The sequence below is a fragment of the Saimiri boliviensis genome, chromosome 6 (genome assembly GCF_048565385.1).
Source record: "Saimiri boliviensis isolate mSaiBol1 chromosome 6, mSaiBol1.pri, whole genome shotgun sequence".
In the NCBI taxonomy this organism is placed as follows: Eukaryota; Metazoa; Chordata; class Mammalia; order Primates; family Cebidae; genus Saimiri; species Saimiri boliviensis.
Window position 1 is genome coordinate 125372330 of NC_133454.1, and position 6846 is coordinate 125379175.

A 6846-nucleotide genomic window follows, 5' to 3' on the forward strand; every position below is an offset into this window, starting at 1 on the left:
GGCCGCTTTTTCACCGGCTTAGGGGCCGGCTCCGCGTCCCACGGCGGCGGCGGGCCCGCCCCCCTGACGTAGCTGCCCATACATGGTGCAACTTCCTCGCCGCGCCCAGGTGGAGCCCCGGGTTCCCCCGCGGACTGACGCACCTGCCTGAGCCCGCGCCACGCCCCAGCCCTCTCGCGGTCTGGGTTGGCCTCCGTTTCTGCTCCGACAAAATAGCACGAAATAAACACGTCTCAATAATAATAATAATAATAATAAGACAAACAAACAAAAAGACAAAAATAAAAATAAAAAATAAATAATCACGTCTCCAGGAGCCACGCCAACCGCCACCCAAAGCTTCGTGGAGATCTTTCCACTGGCCTTGTTTTAAGACTTCGAGTATATGAAAAGTGAATAAATGATAAACGAGGGTTACAAAAATGGTGACATTTTATTTTATTTTACTTTATATTTTTGAGACAGGGTCTCTGTCACCGAGTCTGGAGTGCAGTGGCGCGATCTCCGCGCACTGCAGCTTCAACTTCCTGAGCTCAAGGGATCATCCTGTCTCAGCGCCCTTTCCAAGTCAGTGTGACTACAGGCACTCGCCACCATGCCGGGCTAATTTTTGTGTTTTTTGTAGAGATGCGGTCTCGCAGTGTTGCCCAGGCTGGGTGATATATTTTGAATGTTTATGATGAAGTAATGCTTTGAACTAACCACACATATAATGCAATATAATTGTATCACTCAGATTAATTTCAGAAGCTGTGACAACTTTAATTCAGGGCCACTACAGGTGTCCTGAGGTCTGATAAACGCCATCTTCTTTACTGTCAGTGCCTTTTGGAGACTGTGTGGCCATCAGTTTAGTCTGGAGAGTATGTCAAAGGTGAGTGTGAATGTGAGGCCATGGCCAAATGGGAGGCAGGCACCATCCTCATCCCTGTTTTACAGGTGGGGAAACTGAGGCTGAGAGATGCTGAAATGAGTTGTTCCAGGTTACTAAGTGAGTAGCTGACACAGGTTGCCAAATCACAGCAGTGGGAGCTCCAAGCCCAGGCTCGGCCAAGATTTTTTAAAGCCCTTATGGCTTCACAGAAACCTTGTCGCACATGCAGAACATTAGTGCTGAGCACCATCCAAAGCTGCTTCTCTGATTTCTTCCATCTAACAGATGAGGAAACTGAGGCCCAGATGGAGTACTGAGCTGCCAGTTTTCACACAGCTACAGAAAGGGGGCTGGGGCCGGGTACAGTGGCTCATGCCTGTAATCCTAGCACTTTGGGAGGCCAAGGCGGAGGACCATTTGAGACTCCATCTCTACCAAAAATTTAAAACTTTTCCAGACATGGTGGTATGACTGCCTGTGGTCGCAACTATTCTGGAGGCCGAGGTGAGAGGATGGCTTGAGCCAGGGAGTTTGAGGCTGCAGTGGGCTGTGACTCTGCCACTTCACTCCAGACTGGTGGACAGTGCAAGACTTAAAGTAAATAAATCAAGAGGGCTAGGCTTTCCTGCTTCTCCACGGTCCTTCCATTTCATCAGCTCTAGCTTTGCCCTCTGGGCTACCTTCCTTGGTAACACAGGCCAGCAGTCTGTGGGTGCACTCAGGACTTTGAGCCAGGAAGGCCAGTTTGGGGCTGGGGTTCTAGTCCCAGAGCTACCATTTTCTGTCTGTGTGACACTGGGCAGGTCACCTTCCCTCACTTGGGCCTCCCTGCTGATCTCATGGAGCTGTTGTGGGATCAAATGAGATCACAGATGTGAAAGTGCTTTGTAAGCTGTAAAGTGTTGTGAGCTCAGAAAGTGGTTAGGAGCCTGGTGCTTCTCCTTCGCCTTTGCTCTACCCAGTGTTCTTGTCATCCTCTTGCCGTCATCATCTTTGTGTTTGTGTGTGTGTGTGTGTGTGTGTGTGTGAGAGAGAGAGAGAGAGAGAGAGAGAGAGAGAGAGAGAGAGAGGCAGGAGAGGAGAGTGTTTTTGAGGCAGTGTGACCCATGGACAGAACATACATGCCGGGGTCAGACAGCTCTGGGGTCCGGGTTTGAACGTGGTTAGGCTGCTCACCAGTTGTGTGACCTAGATGAGGCCCACAATCTCTCAGAGCCTCTGTTTCTTCATCTGTGAAATGGAGACATAATGTAACTATCTCAGGATTGTTGGAGGACAGAAATCATGTCACATGCTTACCGCAGCACAGAGTAAGAATTACCCTAGCTAGTTTTGGAATAAAAAGTCAGGGGCCAGGCATGGTGGCTCACGCCTGTAATCCCAGCACTGTGGGAGGTGGATCACGAAGTCAGGAGTTTATAGACCATCCTGGCCAACATGGTGAAACCCCATCTCTACTAAAAATTAGTTGGGCATGATTGTGTGCACTTGTAGTCCCAGCTGCTCAGAAGGCTGAGGCAAGAGAATCGATTGAACCTGGGAGGCGGAGGTTGTAGTGAGCTGAGATCGTGCCACTGCACTCCAGCCTGGGTGACAGAGTGAGACTCCACCTAAAAAAAAAAAAAAAAAAAAATGCCAGCGCAGTGGCTCACACCTGTAATTCCAGCACTTTAGGAGGCTGAGGCTGTAGCTGGGATTATAGGCATGTGCCACCAGGCCACCTCTGCCTCCTCAAATCGATAGAATCCAGGAGGTAGAGGTTGCAGTGAGCCAAGGTCATGCCATTGCACTCCAGCCTGAGCAACAAGAGCGAAACCCTGTCTCAAAATAAATAAATAAATAAAATAATTTGACAAATTGTAGTGAAAATGAATTTGCATTTTTTTTTTTTTTTTTTTTTTTTTTTGAGACGGAGTTTCGCTCTTGTTACCCAGGCTGGAGTGCAATGGCGCGATCTCGGCTCACCGCAACCTCCGCCTCCTGGGCTCAGGCAATTCTCCTGCCTCAGCCTCCTGAGTAGCTGGGATTACAGGCACGCACCACCATGCCCAGCTAATTTTTTGCACTTTTAGTAGAGACGGGGTTTCACCATGTTGACCAGGATGGTCTCGATCTCTCGACCTTGTGATCCACCCACCTCGGCCTCCCAAAGTGCTGGGATTACAGGCTTGAGCCACCGCGCCCGGCGAATTTGCATGTTAATTAAAAGCCCCAGGGATGAGAGTCTTTGGGACTGACCACATGTGAAGGCACTCATACAGGACATATGCACACACATGTGCCCATGCACACACACACACACACACACACACACACACACACACACACACCCCGATGTCCCAACTCCTCGGCAGAGCCCAGGCTGGACAGGTCAAGGGTGACACAGGTAGCCAGGGGAGGGATGACACAAGTCAGCCTTGACTGCATTCACTTGCCTGCTCCAGAAACATCACCCTGCACCTTAAGCAGTGGATGCTGGAGTCACTGGGGCAGCTGAGGGAGCAGAGGCTCAGGTCTGGGTGTGTGTATGTGATTACATGACTTTGAAAGTCTCTTCCTGCTCTAACCGTCACTGGAGCCACAAGGAGGTCCTTTCAGAGGGAGCACATTCCAACCTCCTCAGTCACTAACCCCCGCCTTGTGGCCGTAGAAACGTTCCTGGCCTCTGACCTCACCATATTCCACCCAGTGGAGGCCAGGAGAGAACCCCAGGGGGCCACAGCCATCGCTGGAAGTTTGGGGGCAGGGAGGCCTGAAAGACCATGCCACCGTGCCTTGGTGGCCCTCTAAGACTGGCTCAGTCCCTTCCCCTTTCTGAGCACCAGAGAATCCCCGCCTTTTGGGACTGCAGTGAAGGAAAGGAGACTTGGCACCCCATGGGTTCTCAGTGTGGCCAGGGCGTTGGAGGTGATATTTATGTTTATCCGTTTCTATTCACTTTTTAATTGAAGTTTACATTGTTTTTGTTTGTTTGTTTTGAGATAGGGTCTCACTCTGATGTCTAGGCTGGAGAGCAGTGGCAGGGTCGCAACCCACTGCAGTCTCAATCTTCTGGGCTCAAGCAGTCCTTCCTCCTCATTCTCCCGAGTAGCCGGGGCTACTGGCACATGCCACCATGCCCAGCTAATTTTTTTAGACCCAGGCAATCTGCCTGACTGCGTCTCACCAAGTGCTGGGATTACAGGCGTGAGCCACCACTCCTGGCCTTTGAAGTTTATGTTTTTACTTGAGATTACATTTGTGTAACAAACAACTACTTTAAAGTGTACACTTCAGTGGCATTTATTACATTCACAATGTACCACCACCACCTTTCTTTAGTTTCAAAACTTCATGACTCCAGAAAAATGCCCCATACCTATGGAGCAATCAGTCCCTATTTCCCCCTTCCCTCATCCCCTGGTATCCACTAATTTGTTTCCTGTCTCTATGGATTTGCCCATTCTGGGCATTTCAAGTAAATGGACTCATACATTATGTGGTCTTTTGTGTCTGACTTCTTTACTTAGCATAATATTTTCTCTCTGTCTTTTTTATTTTTATTTTTATTTTTTTTATTTTAAGATGGAGTCTCGCTCTGTCACCCAGACTGGAGTGCAGTGGCACAATCTCAGCTCACTGCAACCTCTGCCTCCTGGGTTTCAAGTGATCCTCCTGCCCCAGGCTCCTGAGTAGCTAGAATTACAGGTACCTGCCACCACACCTGGCTAATTTGTGTATTTTTAGTAGAGATGGGGTTTCACCAGGTTGGCCAGGCTGGTCTCAAACTCCTGACCTCAGGTGATCTTCCCACCTCAGCTTCCTAAACTGTTGGGATTACAGGTGTGAGCCACTGCACCCGGCCAGCATAACATATGAAGGCTCATTCATGGTATAGTCTGTATCAGTACTTTGCTCATTTTTTTGGCTGAGTATATACAACTATTTATTCATAAGTTGATGGACATAGCATAGTTGCACTGTTTGGCTATTATGAATAATGCTGTTATGGACATTTCTGTACAAGTTATTATGTGGATATGTTTTCCTTTCTTTTTTTTTTTTGTTTTGTTTTGTTTTTTTCTTTTTTGAGATGGAGTCTCACTCTGTCGCCCAGGCTGGATTGCAGTGGCACGATCTTGGCTCACTGCAACCTCTGCCTCCTGGGTTCAAGCGATTCTCCTGCCTTGGCCTCCCAAGTAGCTGGGATTACAGGCGGGTACTACCATGTCTAATTTTTGTATTTTTAGTAGAGATAGGGTTTCACCGTATTGGTCAGGTTGGTCTTGAACTCCTAACCTCGTGATCCACCTGCCTCAGCCTCCCAAAGTGGCTCATGCCTGGGATTACAGGCATGAGCCACCCCACCTGGCATGTTTACCTTTACCTAAGAGTGGAATTGCTGGGTTGCATGGTAATCTTCTGAGGAACTGCCAGACTGTTTTACAAAGTGACTATGCCATTTTACATTTCCACCAGCAATACACGAAGGATCTAATTTCTCCAAATCTTTGCCCACCCTTGTTATTTTCCGTTTGTTTATTTGTTTATTTTTGTAGAGACGGGGTTTCACCATGTTGGCCAGGTTGGTCTTGAACTCCTGACCTCAAGTGATCCACCTGCCTCAGCCTCCCAAAGTTCTAGGATTACAGGTGTGAGCCACCGTGCCTGGCCTATTTTCCATTTTTTAATTAAAGGCATCCTAGAGGTTATGCAGTGGTATCTCATTGTTTTGATTTGATTTGCATGTCCTTAATGACCAATGAACATCTTTTCCTGTGTTGTTGCTTTCATCTGTATATTTTTAGACGAATATCTATTCAAGCCTTTAACCATCCTCCCCCTTTTTTTCATGTAGAAATGGGGTCTCAACATATTGCCCAGGCTGGTCTCAAATTCCTGGTCTCAAGTACTTCTTTCTTTATTTCCCTTCATGCTGAAATTACAGGCGTGAGACACTCACTGCTCCCAGCCATTGCCCCTTTTTTTTTTTTTTTTTTTTTTGATATGGAGTCTCATTCTGTCACTCAGGCTGGAGTGCAATGGCATGGTCTTGGCTCACTGCAGCCTCCACCTCCCAAGTTCACGTGATTCTCCTACCTCAGCTTCCCAAGTAGCTGGGATTACAGGCATGTGCCACCACGCCTGGCTGATTTTTATATTTTTAGTAGAGATGGGCGTTTCACCATGTTGGCCAGGCTGGTCTCGAACTCCTGACCTCAGGTAATCCACCTGCCTCAGCCTCCCAAAGTGTTGTGATTATAGGCGTGAGCCACGGCACCTGGGCCTGAAAATTGTTCTTTGATGCACAAAAGCTTTACTATTTTTTCTTAAGTTCAGTGTGTCTTTTTGCTGTTGTTGCCCATGCTTTGGGTGTCTAATGTAAGAAGCCATTGCCAGCCTTTTAGTCCTTGCACACAGGGGAACAAGGTCGTGAAAAAAAGGTCCTGGTGAGGTGCCACCATTTCTTCCGTCCTCGGTCTCTGTGCCTTTCGCAGAGCTTCCAGCAGCGCTATGTTGGGCCAGAGCATCCGGAGATTCACAACCTCTTCGGTCTGTAGGTGCCACTACAAGGAGGGCCCTGGGAAGAATTTACCATTTTCAGTGGAAAACAAGTGGTGGTTGCTAGCCATGATGTGTTTGTACTTTGGACCTGGATTTGCTGCACCCTTCTTTATAGTAAGACACCAACTGCTTAAAAAATAAGGATGTTTCAGTTCATCCATTTAGCAGATATGAAGAGCATTTTAAGAGGTGCAGTCTCTAGGCTGGGTGTGGTGGCTCACACCTGTAATCCAAGCACTTTGGAAGCCAAGGCGGGAGGATCACCTGAGGTTGGCAGTTCAAGACCAGCCTGACCAACATAGTGAAACCCTGTTTTTTTGTTTTTTTGTTTTTTAAAAAAAAGAGGTGCAGTCTCTGGAAAATGCATCAAACTTGAACTATAGATGCGTGTGTAGGTAAACTTATGACGTGAAAAAAAAAACAGACTC

At 47.9% G+C, this 6846-nt stretch overlaps 1 pseudogene across 1 annotated transcript; it reads left to right on the plus strand.

The window, feature by feature from the left end:
- Positions 1-6255: 6255 nt before the first annotated feature.
- LOC120364651 (cytochrome c oxidase subunit 7C, mitochondrial pseudogene) lies at positions 6256-6613 on the plus strand (annotated as a pseudogene). Its single transcript, XR_012517970.1, has one exon. The product of XR_012517970.1 is annotated as a cytochrome c oxidase subunit 7C, mitochondrial pseudogene (transcript).
- The last annotated feature ends 233 nt before the right edge of the window (positions 6614-6846 follow it).